We start from the raw sequence: 16,153 nt of genomic DNA on the forward strand, positions 1-16,153 counted from the left end.
CTGACTTTACCGAGAGACCCACAGAGTATACCCTAAACGGTCTAAAGCATTAAACAAATGCCAAATTGATGGAGAGACCCAGGGGTCTGGCGTGGTAGCCCTACCTAGCCCATGGACTATTTTTGTACAGGGGCTTGATATGTAATCGCATTTAGACGCTATATAACTTCATAAACTGACTCACTCATCATACACTGACTCACACATCATACGCTTACTCACTCACACATCATACACTCACTCATACAACCACGAACTCACACATCATACACCGACTCACTCACTATACACTCACTCACTACCACTGACTCACTCACACATCATACACTGGCAGTGTCATGCTACCAGCTATGGCTGCAAGTTTGTGCGTACATGTTATGTATATCCTTTATACTGGTAGGAACGAAGTGGACCAGACCACCAATAGATTAATGTGTCCGTCCGTCGGTCCGTCCGTGTATCAACATCGCCCCCTACTGCAAACACTTGGCATGACCCTGTCCGACAAGATGGCCGCACGCTCCCCCTGCGATCTGTGAACTAAACAAGATGGCCATCGCTTCCGGCGCCTTACGGCAAAACTTTAAACTTCGCTTCAAATTTACTTTATTGAAACGCAGCACGTCTTTTTAACACAGATACATTTATTAACACAGAGACGAGATACATTTCATCGCCTTATTTGTGCACGAAAAGCACGGCGCGAGGCCTAGTGCGGCAGGCTTCGCGAGGCCTAGTGTGGCAGGCTTTGCAAGGCCTACTGCGGAAAAGGCATCGCGAGGCCTACTGCAGAGAAGGCTTCGCGAGGCCTACTGCAGGGAAGGCTTCGCGAGGCCTACTGCAGAGAAGGCTTCGCGAGGCCTAGTGCGGCAGGCTTCGCGAGGCCTACTGCAGAGAAGGCATCGCGAGGCCTACTGCAGAGAAGGCTTCGCGAGGCCTACTGCAGAGAAGGCTTCGCGAGGCCTACTGCAGGGAAGGCTTCGCGAGGCCTACTGCAGAGAAGGCTTCGCGAGGCCTAGTGCAGAAGGCTTCGCTCGGTCTACTGCAGAGAAGGCTTCGCGAGGCCTAGTGCAGCAGGCTTCGCGAGGCCTAGTGCGGCAGGCTTCGCGAGGCCTACTGCAGAAAAGGCATCGCGAGGCCTACTGCAGAGAAGGCATCGCGAGGCCTACTGCAGAGAAGGCTTCGTGAGGCCTACTGCAGGGAAGGCTTCGCGAGGCCTACTGCAGAGGCTTCGCGAGGCCTAGTGCAGAAGGCTTGGCTAAGTCTACTGCAGAGAAGGCTTCGCGAGGCCTAGTGCAGCAGGCTTCGAGGCCTAGTGCAGCAGGCTTCGAGGCCTAGTGCGGCAGGCTTCGCGAGGCCTAGTGCGGGAGGCTTCGCGAGGCCTAGTGCAGAAGGTGGTGGTGGGGGGTGGTGGGGTGGTGGTGGTGGGGTTGGGGGGTGGTGGGGGGGTGGTGAGGGCTGGTGGGAGGGGTGGTGTTGAGGGTGGTGTTGGGGGGTGTTGGGGGGGGGGCTGTCAACTGGTGTAGGAGGCGGTGCACTTCTCTGCTTCAATTTTGTTGCGATTTATTATCTGCACACAAACAAAACCACCGAGAAGTAAGACGCGCCACCCAGCCCTGCCCCCCCGCCCTCTCCCCCCACCAATATTTGAGTGATATTATGATTAAAAACGATGATGCAGCACCCCCGCTTTTAGTAAGCAAATCACAGCAAGATGAGTTTTTTGCACACTACGAGCAACACATTTTCTCCAGTCACTGCCTTAAACCCGTTCAGTCGACCGAGTGGAACAACAGAATAGGCGGCTAAATACGGACTGAGTGGCACATAGAACACATTCCTGCGGAGGGAGCTGGTAGGAACGTTGGGTTGCTCGGTCAATGGCCAGGGTCAACGGCGGCGTGGTGTATTCCGCAAATATGCCCGACTGTGAAGGCGGGCACAAGCCGGCGTGAGTAGGTTAAACGTTGAGTTTTATAAGGACACCACGGGGTGACCAGCCCCTCCCCACCCAGCCCCTCCCCACCCAGCCCGGTCGATATCCCTGTACCGGTACTAAGTATTATTCCTACCAGCCCACCCCGCAGGGTCCTGTTTGTTAAATTTGAAAGTTGAATCACAGTTCTTATGATTACTGTTACAGTTTTTATAGCTTTATTATGGTGATTTCGAAAACATATGGTTAAGCCATGTTTCTTGCGGAAGTGAGGAGTTGGCCTGATAACTTTGATCTAAATTGGTTGTTATTGTTTGACTTGCATTTACACTGGAATTTTTGCACAGTGTTGTAATATGGTGGGTTTTTTTGGAAGATTTGCTGGTTTATCCAGGATGTTTCTGTTGCGCGTCGTCACTTTAAGATGTTCTCTGTTCATATTTTGTTTGTTGCGGTTGCACCCGACTCAAGAGCCGCATGGCTCACAGGGCGATACCGAATAAATGAAACTTGAATAAACATTGTTCTGTCGCGTCCAGCACATTATGCTGCATCGTGTCGCTCAAATGCGATACGTTTTTGCATCTTGTCGCTGTGATGCGACGTACGTTGTTGCTGAATCTTGTCGCTTGCTGGGCAGTGAATGGGGTGGGGGAGGTCACTTTCAGACAAAGAGACGGCAGCTTCGGCTGTTGCAGACACGGGGGAGGACACGGAGACACGGACAACGCGGAGACAGAGACACGGACAGCGGGGACAGAGACACGGCCGAGCGTAGCGTCAGTCGCGTGTTGTCTGTCTCCGCACCCGGCAGGGCGCGTCCACGGTGAGCCGAGTGGGGCACGCGGACACGGCGCCGACTCGAGGCCGACTCGCAGTCTCCGTGGAGACGTCGTAGGGAGAGAGACAAACACAGAGACACACACAGTGACACACACAGTGACACACACAGTGCCACACACAGACACAGTGACGCACAGTGACAGACACAGTGACACACACACACAGTGACACACACAGTGACACACACAGTGACACACACAGTGACACACACAGTGACACACACAGTGACACACACAGTGACACACACAGTGACACACACAGTGACACACACAGTGACACACACAGTGACACACACAGTGACACACACAGTGACACACACAGTGACACACACAGTGACACACACAGTGACACACACAGTGACACACACAGTGACACACACAGTGACACACACAGTGACACACACAGTGACACACACAGTGACACACACAGTGACACACACAGTGACACACACAGTGACACACACAGTGACACACACAGTGACACACACAGTGACACACACAGTGACACACACAGTGACACACACAGTGACACGTACAGAGACACACACAGTGACACGTACAGAGACACACACAGTGACACACACAGTGACACACAGACACACAGTCATACACACAGACACACACAGACACGTACAGAGACAGAGAGATACAGTAACACACAGACACGTACAGAGACACAGACACAGTAACACACACAGACACGTACAGAGACACAGGTACATCAACACACTAATACAGCTGTAATACAGAAATGTACAGAGATCCATAGACATTCATACAGAGGGACAAACACAGTGAGACGGAGAGAGACGAGGATACGAACTCTGAGCAGATTTGAAGAGAGAAAGATACACAGACACGACATAGCCACAGATACAGACAAACATACACAAAGACAGAACACAGACAACACAGAGAGATAACAGAGAGACAGCTGTACATGGATTGACTGGAGGTGTTCTTACGAAGAGGGACACGTCTAACGAGGCCGTAGCAGCGCTACTAGAGAGACACGGAGACGAGAGATCTAGAGATAGAGCTGGATGGAGATAGAGAAACAGACACTGATGCAGTTGTAGATACGGAGAAATGAGAGGCAGGAACACAAAGGAATAGACAGATACAGAGAGACATAGAAAAACATAGACATTCATTCTCTAATGGCACCGCCTAATCGCATACTCCATCGCACACTTAGCATACGCCACCACAGCATATTTTAATTCTAGATTTTAAGTTTTCGTAACTGCAAGGATCCATACTCTTTGTTTTTTTCGGTAAAGTCACGTAGGTAAAATGTATATATAAATATTCTAAGCCTGTGATTAGCAAATGTTATATCACACTACGTCTGAACAGTTACGCTTATTGTCTTACAGCTGCGTTTACATGATGCTCACTATGCCGGTGGGACGTCGTTAAGGCAGAATAATCAATAACAATTAATCATCTGCCAAAGACGCGGTAATGATATACTCGGGTCACTTGGAAGATGTGCGTCATGAAACTGCGATGAAAAAGCACCAGGGGAGGCAGCTACCACATCTGCCTCACTGAGGGGGCGTGTCTTGAGCCCACGTGATTGACGCTCGCTCTCCACGTTAGCTAGCTCCAGCAAAAAAAAATCCAGCGGCTGCAAAAATGGAAAACGTTATATCTAACCTTAAAAATTTCCAAAAATTGGACTTTCAATCAAAGCAGGGAGTGATAAACAATGGAAGACCAATGCCTGAGCTTGAGGATCTACTTCAAACGAAGGGACAGAAAATAACACGGTCGTTTCAAATGGAGTGGTACCAACGAAAAGACTGGCTGTGTGGTTGTGCTACGAGGAATCGCCTCTACTGCTTTCCCTGCCTTCTGTTTTCCACTACCGACAACGTTTGGACTAACGCGGGATTTTGTGACTTGAAAAATCTACCAAGGAGCCTCAACAAACATGAAAAATCGACAACTCACATTCAAAGCCAAATTGCTTTAAAAACTTTTGGAGCTTCAAGGATAGATCTGGCTTTGATTGAACAGCGGAGATTAAATATCAGCATCCACAATGCTAAGGTAAAGGAAAACCGTGAGGTTTTAAAAGACCTTATTAATGCGACCTGCTTCCTAGCCAAACAGGACTTAGCATTTTGTGGTAACGATGAGAGTGCAAGCACTTCTAATCGTGGCAACTTTGTGGAACTATTACATGCTTTTGCTGAGAAAGATGAAAAGTTAGCAAGACATTTGGAGACATCCACTGTGTTTTCTGGCTTGTCAAACAGAATACAGAACGATTTAATCGAAGCAGTCGGTGATGTAATTAGAAATGATATCAAAGAGGAGATTCATGCAGCCCCATTTGTTGCAGTCGAAGTAGACGAGACAACGGATGTCATAAACAAAGCCCAGGTCTCTGTAATTTTGCGTTATGTCGCTAAAAGTGAGGTGACTTGTGAGGTGAGGGAGGCGTTCTTGGGATTTGTTGATGTCGGTGATGACAGACAAGCACCGGCTATTGCTGATTATGTTTTGGGAGTGTTGGGGAAATACAATTGCGTTGAAAAGCTGGTAGCTCAGACTTACGACGGAGCCTCTGTGATGGCATCAGATCTTAATGAGGTGCAGGCCAAGATTAAAGAAAAGGTACCTGAAGCCAGGTTTACCCATTGTTATGCACACAAATTGAACATGGTGCTCTCTCATTCAGCAAAATGTATGCCTGAGTGTAAAACGTTTTTTAAAACAGTTGAGGGACTTGCGATGTTTTTCAATAAGTCGACCAAGCGTACCCACCTACTGGACGATGTTGTGAAACGACGTTTACCAAGAGCAGCGCCCACGAGATGGAGCTCAAATTCTAGACTAGTTCAGACAATCAGCATGTACCAATCTGATCTGAGTGCTGTGTTCCGGATTATGAGCGAAAATCCCGATGGTTGGGACAATGACACCCTGATGATGGCCGCCGGATATGATCTCTGGCTGTCAAAAGCATCAACCTGCTTCTTCATAATGGCATATGAGGGCATTTTCAATGAAACCGATGCACTCTGTCGTGTGCTGCAGAATAAAGTAATGGACATTGGATTCTGCTGTGCACGAATCCGCAGCACAATGGGAGTTGTGGAACGCCAGAGACAAGAGTTTGACAGTTTCTATGATCGATTCGAGCAGAAATGCGTCACACTTGGCCTGACAGACAATACCCGAAGTAAACAGCCGATCAGAGATGAGAGGAAAATAATGTTTCATAACATTCTGGACAATATCAGTGTTCAAATGAAAGCTAGGTTTGATCATTTCAGTGAGCTAACTTTCCTTGGTTTGGTTGATTGCACGAAATTTTATGAAATGTCACAACATTTCGATGACACCAAACTGCAGAGCCTATCAAAATATGCAAGGTACTTTGACTTTGTTCGACTAAAGGCTGATCTTATCGGATTGTATAGTTCACAAATGGTGAGGAACGAATGTAAATCACCCGGACAGCTCCTCAGCTTTTTGGCCCAGAATGATCTGATGCAGACGGTTCCCGAGGCGACAAAGTTACTCCAGCTGGTGCTCACTATACCAGCTACAACAGCGTCCATTGAAAGGTCGTTCTCTGCTTTGAAACGACTCAAAACATACAGTCGGAATCGGACTGACCAAGGACGACATTCATCCCTGGCAATCATCTCTATTGAGATGGAGAGACTTTTAAAACTAAAAGAAAATAAAGAGGACTTCTACAACAAAGTCACTGACATATTTGTCCAGAAGGAAAGGCGAATGGACTTCGTAAATAAACAAGTAAAGGTAAGACCAGACAATATATTTTCATTTGTGTCGAATGAGTATGAATAGTGGAACTGCATTAGCCTATAAAACGTGAATCGAATACGTAACTTACCTGTATGCGGGTGTTGTAAAGAATGCTGATATGTATGAAACATACGGCCGCCTAACCAATAGTCATTGTGCAATCTGCCAATTGAATGGTGAATTTAAGCTGCCTCTATCGGGTTCATATGTGTGTAAATCTGGCTCTGACACTAGCCAGTGCCTCGCCAGCCATTGACCTCACCGCACGTCACTGCTCGGAACTGTTTGTTTCTCGTTCTTAAAGTCAACAGTTGTGACGATCGCTGCCTCTTGGGAGTGATACAAAATTATGTTAATTATTCAGATCCATATATAGAGTGACGGGGGCATGGCTTTGCCCATGTAAGGAATACCGGAATGGGAATCGCCGTTTTTTTTTACGATTAAATGCTCGATTAAACAGGAATCGACCAATTTTTAACGATACCAAGCTTGATCCATGTGTAGCGACTCAGAGATACGAGGAGTAGGAGGCACGCTATTTATTATCAGCCTTCACACGGGTTACAAAGGGGTAACTACAACTCTCAGTCAAGACAGCTGGCAGGCTGCCTAACTGACGACGCCGAAAAGGTGTAGACGGTGATGAAGACTCCAGCAGCACGACGGGATCCTACTCCAAGCAACAGCCCCGAGCCTTCGCACGGGATCCTCTTTTATCGTCCCGGCGTGGCCTCGCTCCGCCCCAGCCATGCCCCCCTTCTAGAACCTACTCGCGGGTTCCCCGGGCTTACCTCACGTGCCCCCTAACACCTTTCCCTTACATCCCTCTCTCTGACTTATCACGTGACCTGCTGGCAGACAGGGCTGCTGCAACTGCAGATCCCCTTCTCTGCCAGCAACCCGTGCTATGCTAGATAGTGACCCATTCCATGTCACTACACATGCTTGATCCATGCTCGAACATTCTTTTTTAATCGCTACAGTGATTCCTGTCGTGTGCTTTTCTGGATCTAAAGAAACGATTTGTGGATCAAAAAAGCCCACATTAGTACCGCCCCTTTTACGCTGATTGACTTCCTTCAACATTAACATAATTATTAATTCGGTCTCGTGTTTTATTCTGCGTGGCGCTCGATAATAATTTTTACTGGCACGTTGCACAGAGCTGTGCGTGGTGCTTAACCTTTACTGCAGCCTTGCACCCCTTTGGTTCTCAATCGTTAAAAAATATATAATGTTAATAAATACATGGCTTGATGAAACAAAGTAGTTGTATACTTATGTGCCCGTGCTAAATTTCTTCGATTATTTACCTTCTAAAATAATCTTACCATATTCTTGGGTCTTTCGGTAAAGCCACAAAGATGTATAAAATATCTACGTGGATTTACCCAAAAGACCCAAGAATATGAATTCCTGCAGTCACGAAAGCTTTAAGTCAAGATTTAATCTGACCGTGTCTCCCCAAGTTAAGAACAACTGGTCTAGATTGAAAACTGTATTTCTTTAGAACTGTTTTTTTGTGTTTAGTTAATCCATCGGATGAACTCTGTCCATCCTCTCAGCGGCTTTTGGCAAGCTGTCGCACGCTTTCAGATGTGCTTCTTCAGTTGTCTGGAATACCCTTCCGATATTAGGAAGCCACTGGGAGCTATGCACTTTTAAATCATCTAAATCATCTCGTTTCTTTAGAACGGCGTTTTGTGTTTAGTTTGTTGTCCTCCCCTCCGATTAGCACGGTTGGCTACGTACGGTGTGTGAAAGAAGTTCAACATACATGCGGACTAATATTAATGAACGATAGAGTCCTCAGCAGCAGCCAGGCGTCTACCTCATATGCAGAACAACGCGATTCCCCACAACATGAGTATAATAGGAGTGCCACGGTGGCAAGATGTTAACTACCTTGTCTGGTATGCAGGAGGTCGTGGGTTCGATCTGACCCTGATGATGCATGCTGTCTATTTAGAGTTTGAGTGTCTCTCTCTTTCCCCCCGTGGTCGTTTGGGTTTTTTTCTTCAGGTCTTCCGGTTTTTCCTCTCTACATTTAGAATCAACGTGCGTTTAAGAGTATTTGGCTGCTATAAATGTCCACGTGATGATAAGCCACTTACTTAGTTGAGCTCTCATTTTTGATGGACATGTCGCTTCTGAAAAAGAGCGACCTGGCTACATATCATAAAACTTTTTAACTGAAAGACAAAAGGTGGCTGATTGTGGTTGCTACTGGCTATGCCAACCCCCTCTTGTGTCGTGCTGACTTTTATAAGATCCTCGCTAACAGCACCTGCATTTTCCCCATCAGTCTGCATTTGTGTATGTACAATAGTAAAAAGTGTGTGTGTGTATATATCTTATTAGATGTTAGAATGTCTGTTTTTTGTTCCCCAGATATCTTCATATATGGAATGTCGGGTCATCAAACAAGAAGACGAAGAGAGTGCATGCTCTGGGATGTGTCCTGACTTCACTGTTAAATATGAAGATGCTGCTGGTGAGAAAACACTTTAAAGCCCTTGGCAATAGTCAAATATGAATCATCATTGCAGGAACAACAATTGCTTCTGCTGCTGCAATTGTGATCCCAAATGAGTAAGTTACAGGTATGGTGGCAAGGTGTTAACTACCTCACCTTGTATACAGGAGGTAGTGGGTTCGATCCTGACCCTGACGCCTACTATATATTTTTGGAGGTTGTATGCTCTCCCTGTGGTCACATGCATTTTTCTCCGGGTCCTCCGGTTTTCCCCTCCACATTCATTTAGAAACATGCGTTTAGAGCATTTGGCAGCTTTACATTTCCACGTGATAAACCACTTTGTCGAGCTACCATTTGTGGCCAGGTCGCTTCTGAAAAAGTGGTAAAATAAAATAAAAATTAAGTTTAACACAGATTTCGTGACCAATATTATCCATAGGGGTGCGGCATGTGGAGTGTGCGACCTTCTTGTGCGTTAGTATAAATTTCCACATAGGCATTAATATTAATTAAGGGGGGGGGCTCTTTTGCAGTGACATCACGCATGGATGTAGCACTGTGCTGCGTAGATTTAATTTTACCGTCACTTTCTGTAAAGAAACGTCATATTTGAAGCGACTTTGCATGATAAATTATTTAATTCAACTCGACCTTCCTCTGCGTTAGTGTAAAAATCCACCCACTCGTGAATATTAATGAGGGGGGTGGGCCTCATGTGGAGTGACGTCACACGCGGGACGGACAGACAGACATTTCTCGGTGATTATAGTAGGTGACTAGCATGGTTTTTTTGTGACAAACCTCACTAATTGGTTGTGTTGGGTGGTGGCGGGTTTAATGACACATTTATATTTACACCATTTAACCCAAATAAAACCTCTTGTAGTTTTATACATCAAAGACAAATATTAAAGAGAAGCCACAGTGATACTGTGGTCATGCGACTAAAACTATAGAACCACATCGTAAATCATTGTAGTCTGCGCTCCTTCAACGGAGGAGTAGGAAAACTAAGCAAACATTCTCTAGAAGCCCTCTCATGGACACCAGACCTCGGCATTGACATTCAGCTCCCCGGACACATTGTTCTGAATATTTGAAGTGTCTTTTTTGAGTAACGGTACTTGAAAGCACACATGCAGACACAGGGGTGCAATGAGCTATTTCAACGAAGGAGGTCGGGGCCTATGAATTATCCAACTGTGGGCCCCCCTCCTTTCTCCCGACTCACTTTTACTGAAATTGCTATGGATGTATTTTTAACCCCCGTATATAATAATATGTAGGCTCTTAACTATATTATTTTAGTTAGACTGAGTATTGGGGTTTAGAGGAAGACAGTCTCACAGTGAGAGTATTACTAAACATATTTAAAGGTAACAATACTCACAATTAAGTTATCCTGCATCTTGGTTTTCATGCGCACGTCAGTTAGTAAAAAACCCTGATGGTGTTCAGTCACAAACATCAGCAGTAGCGGCTACTAGATTTTACGCTGTGTGTATTTTTAGGAAATATTATTTCATTTGTAACTGTTTTATAGGCATTTATGGTTAATTGTTGGAATGAACAAAATATGTATTTTACTTGTTTATCTGTTGATTCGGGGGCCCCCCTTGCGACCAACTGGGCCCCTTTGTGTCGAATAACACTGCCACATAACCCCCCCCCCATGATTGCTCACCTGTGCAGACCCACATCAAGGCCATAACTGATCAAACATATATATATTCCCACAACAAGCAAAATGCTGGCACATGCCAGGCTGTAACCGATACTATATTTACGCGGCAACTTGTGATGTCATTCATAATAGATTTTTGGGTCAGATCGATTGAGAAAAATGTGTGTCGTGCACCCTCCACCACAAGAGACAGCTTTTTTCATGGCCTTGTCTCAATCAGTTTAAAAAAACATTGCATATATTATCAGAACATGTTTGTTTGCATGTTTTGTCACAAGTACGTGGTTAATGCAAACTTGATGCCTTGCAAAAGTTATCTATTTGGTGTTTGAACATCTTAATACCCAGTTTTTTTGCCAGAAGGGGTAAAACCTATTGTGTTTAATCATTTGGAATACAGCAAATGACCAATCTCCGAAGGCAGGGTATCGCTGATGAAGGGCAACGCACGGGGCCTAGCAACAACAAGCTCAGAAGAATGCTCTCTAAAGAGCCTATTAATATTATTGTTATGCTTGTTTACCCAGGGAAGCCTCGCTGAGTCTCAAGACTCTTTTTCAGGAGGGTTCTGCTAAGTTCTACAGTAGGGGGGGATGATGTTGTTACCGCTGCTGTGTGTGATCTCAGTTGGACATCGGTGAAAAAGGGCTTCATAGCTCATCGGATTCCTCCAGTATAAATACATATTCTGATTCAGTTGCGTAATTTGCAGGTAATTCTTCAGCATTGGGATGTTTTCGCCAATACCAGTTACATTGTGTGGGTTTTGTTTTGTCATGTGCGAAAACCGGAGAACCCAGAGGAAACTGATGTAAAACAGGGGGGAGAGCTTACAAACTTCACATCTAAGATCCCCCATATAGCCTGAACAGATTGTTGGGGCAAGTGCTGTGAGCGAGCAGCTATGAAGACCACCACAGCACACAAGGGGGTGGGAGGCACGATACCATGCCCAGCAACCTTTGTCTCCCCAGTGATTATGTTTACACACCGCATCAGGTACTCATTTGAGGCTGAGTCCACCTAGGGGAGGCCTATGACCAGCTTAGATAATCGTTACCAGTGTTGGCCGTGAGCAGGAATGGATCTCGGGTCGCTAGGTTTGTAGTGTAGCGTGCCAACTGTTACACTACCGCTTCCCACAAACTCGACACACACAAACACTCGCACACACTCGCACACTCTGAAGAAGAGGTGGGAGAATGTATAAACTTCATACAGAAAGATGCCCGATTCCTGGAATTTAACCTAGGCTCTTCTTCGTCTCAGGGATCAGTGTTACCTCCTGCTTCACTCTTGCCACCAACAGTTACATGCACATAGGGCAGGCATTCATAGAGAATGTTTAAGGGCTGGTATAGGACAGATTCCAATTTTTTTTTTAAACACCCATAGTTATGTAACATCATCTGTGACCGCGCTGAACTCATCAGTGATCAAGGCTCAGGCTCGGTAAAATATGGCACCAATATGGTTGCTAATGCAAGTGCTGTTGTGATTTTCAGACGGTTAAATTGCAAGCACAATTAGCTCTTATAAAAGAGGCTTACATCCACATATATATGAGCTCTGAACAAAAAAAAACGAAAATCAAGCTGGCGGTTAAAGGAAGTCAAAACACTTGCAACGAATTTGTTCTCTTGAATTTGGCTTTCCCAATGGCATCTGTGGTGGTTTAAATCTACTGCTGTAAATAAATACATAACGTGTGATTATTTGTTTGTTTTTTTAACACCCAAGACTCAAAGGGCTCATCTCGGACAATGTTGATCATTCTTAACAGGTGGGTTTGTAACTGCCTCGTTTATTTACGTGTAAGTATTTCCACTTGTGAAAGACATTTGTGTGTGTATATATTACAGTTCTAGAGTCAACGAATGTTCAAGTTGAAGAAACCAGCGAGAGGCCAGAGGAGATGGGGAATTCCTGCGGACGTGCCTACACGTCGGACCAGAATTTCATTGAGGTGGAGTTGTCGGAGGAGGATATTGCTGAAGGTGAGTCTCTCCCCTTGATCGCAGCGCTGAGAAAAAAAAATGCGATCATCCCCTTTGTTTTTATTGCAACCATATTCCCAGACGTTGTGACCATTGGGAGCCGTGCCACAAGATGAAGACGTTTTTATTACGCGAAACTTATCCCGTCGGTGTGATTAGCGTGCGTCGTGTCAAAGAACGGCCCCAAAATTAAGGCTCATTCCTCGTGCGCTCCATTTAGATAGCCCTGTTCTCAAACAACTTTTGGCAACGAAGCTAAATCATTTATAAGAACAAGGACTCCCGGGGTTGGACCAACCCAGGAAACAGTGGTCAGCCCTAAATACACTGCAGAAAAGGGGATGAAAATACGGTCTCCTTATCTTATATAGATTTATATATCAGTGCCGAATTGCAAGGTGTTTTACAACAGTTATAAAATTTTACCTTATATGATTGTGGTTGACATAACGGATGAGGTTGTTAAAAGTGGTGATGACGCTATGGTGATAGCAGGACAGGTGGGAGTGGTTAAGGAGCAGTTTGGGTAGTGATAGGGGTTGGGGTAGTGATAGGGGTAGTGATAAGGGTAGTGATGGGGGTTGGGGTTGTGATAGGGGTTGGGGTAGTGATGGGGGTTGGAGTAGTGATGGGGGTTGGGGTCGTGATGGGGGTTGGGGTCGTGATGGGGGTTGGGGTAGGCCTGGTCATAGCTGGGGGGCAGGGGCAGGGAGTAGCAGTCGCAGGATTGGCTAGGGAGAGAAAATGAGTCACCAGAGCCAGACTTCGGATCACATGATTCAACACTGCCCGTACCGCTGATTCATGGGCAATTTCACTGAGATCCAGCAAGCCTATAGAATAGCTTAATAACATCCATACACACACAAATGCAAACCTAAGGTTATTTTTCTCGCATCAATCTTGATTGATTTCTCGCATCAGTTAATTGAACCCTCCCATTTGCATTTTTAACCATGTGTTGCAGATGAAGCAAAATAAATGGAACTCCTGTGCGAGGAGTGCGGGAAGGGAGGAGGATGCGTCAACGCGATGAAAGACAAAGCGGAATGTGCCAGCAAGACCTCGCGAGCCTGCGGGCAGTGCGGGAAGTCGCTCGAAGCCACCACACTGCTCGTGGCGGTCACCTCCGATGGGAGAAAGCACACGTGCGAGGAGTGTGGAAAGGCATTTGCAACGTGGTACACCTTAAAAAAACATTCCAGGATACACAGCGGAGAGTGGTCACACGTGTGCATCGAGTGTGGGAAAGGGTTCGCAACTCGCTTTGACTTGGAGAAGCACGCTAAAGTACACACCGGTGAGAAGCTGTACGTGTGCAAGGAGTGCGGGAAAGGCTTTGCAAACGCGCCCACTTAGAGGCGCACTCCGTCTCGCACACGGGCGAGTGGCGGCATGTGTGCAAGGAGTGCGGCAAGGGATTTGCGCAATGTTCAGACTGAGAGAGGCACACGAGGACGCAAACGGGCGAGAAGCCGCACGTTTGCAAGGAGTGCGGCTAGGAGTTTTCACGGATCTACACTTTAAAGAGACATTCGGTAACGCACGCCCTAGAATGAAACTTTGAATCGAATTTTTGTTGGTGTTGAAAGCAATGGTGATTGTTTTTTTTATCCGCTGCTCCTGCCCCATCGTATACTCTTAAATAACATGTGTTTATTATTATGCGTCTTTACCATGGAGAGCCTCACTGAGTCTCAATATTTTTGAGGGATGGTCTTGCTGTTTTTTTCATAACATCCTGATTGAGTAAATTTGCAAGTCATTTGTTTTGCATCTGGATATTTATCCAATAGTTGTTATGTTTACATCGTCTCCTAGCTATGGGGAAGAAATATTGTAACCCAAAGGAATCCTATGCGGAACAGTAAAACAAAATACAAACTCCACCATAGAAAGGTGGGCAAGCCAGAGAATCGAAGCTCGGGACATGAGGCAAAATCGCTACCACTGCACAAAACCTGTGAAATGACAGTCGAGCCTACAAGTGGTGTGAGTGGACAGTAATACCTCAGTATGGTTTCTTCGATTTGCGCGAGTTCCCTGTTCCGCGTGGTTAATCTTTACATTCGTAGTAAATATGAATGCTTGGTTTTGTTCATGGTTCCTTTATCAGCGCCTGTCGTTTAACGTTTAAAACAAATTTTGTTTACTTTGGCTTGCAGTGCACTGTGGAATAAAGCTTCAGAAATTAATAATGTATGTATAGTGGATGTGTCCTCCCCCCCCCCCCCCACATACGTCAATTAGATTGATCATTTTTCTTTAATACGTATAATTATTACCTTATTTGGTTCAGGCTTCCTTTGTTTCGTTACAATGTTTTTTAAAAATTCTGAATAAAAATTGTTAGTTGAAAAAAACGGTAGGAAATGCAAGTTTTGTCATTAGGCCATTATACGGACTGTACGGACTGTGCGGTCAACTACGCTTTGGTTTGTACGGATAGTACGTTCCACCACACGGGAAGGCAAAGGCTCCTACTGCCCCTCCCTCACCCTCCCAGTCACCCCTCACCACCTCACCTACTGCCCCTCCCTTACCCTCCCAGTCACCCCTCCACCCCTCACGACTTCATCTACTGCACCTCCCTCACTCTCCCAGTCATCCCTCAACACCTCACCACCTCACCACTCACCTATTGCCCCTCCCTGACCATCCCATTCACCCCTCAACACGCCACATGGCGGGCATAAATGCCCGTCATAATGTCCTGGCAGTGACTCAAAACGCAGACCACGATGATGTATGTGAAAACGGAATAGGGAAACACGACTTACCAACGATATCGCCTTTCAACTCCCCAACCAAACCCCTTTCTGAATTCTCGTTTCTCCACGCAAAACTGTGGACTGTGGGGGCACTATCTCCCACACACAATCGAAAGGTAAAAGATGCGTACTTTCAAACGGCAGCTGTGTTAGTGGAACAAGGTGCAGTGCACGGTATCATCTACTACCCATCAAGAAAGACCCATTGAATGGTGGCACCAAAGCATTTCACTGGCTTTATGACTTGGGTTGTTGAACGATAACCGGTAACCGTTTTCAAAATCGATCACAGGTTCCGAAAGTTGGGGAGCCATTAATCGTTTCTGGTGGGATATCTCATGGAATTTTATTAACAAAGGAATGCACTGATTTGGTGGTTACATCACAGAAGGGTCTCTAGCAAAGAAAGCTCTATAGCGGTGGATTCTCAACCCTTGTTTGGGTACCGTACCCCCCTTGTTGAATTTTTTTTCAACCGAGTGCACCCCGCTTGCCTGACCTAATGTGGTTCTGAGAAATAAATGTGTAGGGGACTGCAAAGAGAAAGTGTTACATTGTACAAGTTGAGTGATTGGGAACAGGTGGCCGAGAGCTGCATAAAGGAGACAGCAAAATGTACACGATGAGATAGTTGAAGACTATCGTGGGG

The 16,153-nt window shown here is 45.9% G+C and overlaps 1 long non-coding RNA gene across 1 annotated transcript; it reads left to right on the forward strand.

Moving 5' to 3' along the window:
* The first annotated feature begins 2,545 nt into the window (after window positions 1-2,545).
* On the forward strand, window positions 2,546-14,928 carry LOC144737165 (uncharacterized). The gene is made up of 5 exons (XR_013588899.1): window positions 2,546-2,762; window positions 4,158-6,564; window positions 8,965-9,067; window positions 12,599-12,733; window positions 13,701-14,928. It is a non-coding gene; the product is annotated as an uncharacterized LOC144737165 (long non-coding RNA).
* Window positions 14,929-16,153: the final 1,225 nt, after the last annotated feature.

This window comes from Lampetra planeri, chromosome 65, assembly GCF_965212315.1.
Source record: "Lampetra planeri chromosome 65, kcLamPlan1.2.h2, whole genome shotgun sequence".
NCBI classification, from domain to species: domain Eukaryota; kingdom Metazoa; phylum Chordata; class Hyperoartia; order Petromyzontiformes; family Petromyzontidae; genus Lampetra; species Lampetra planeri.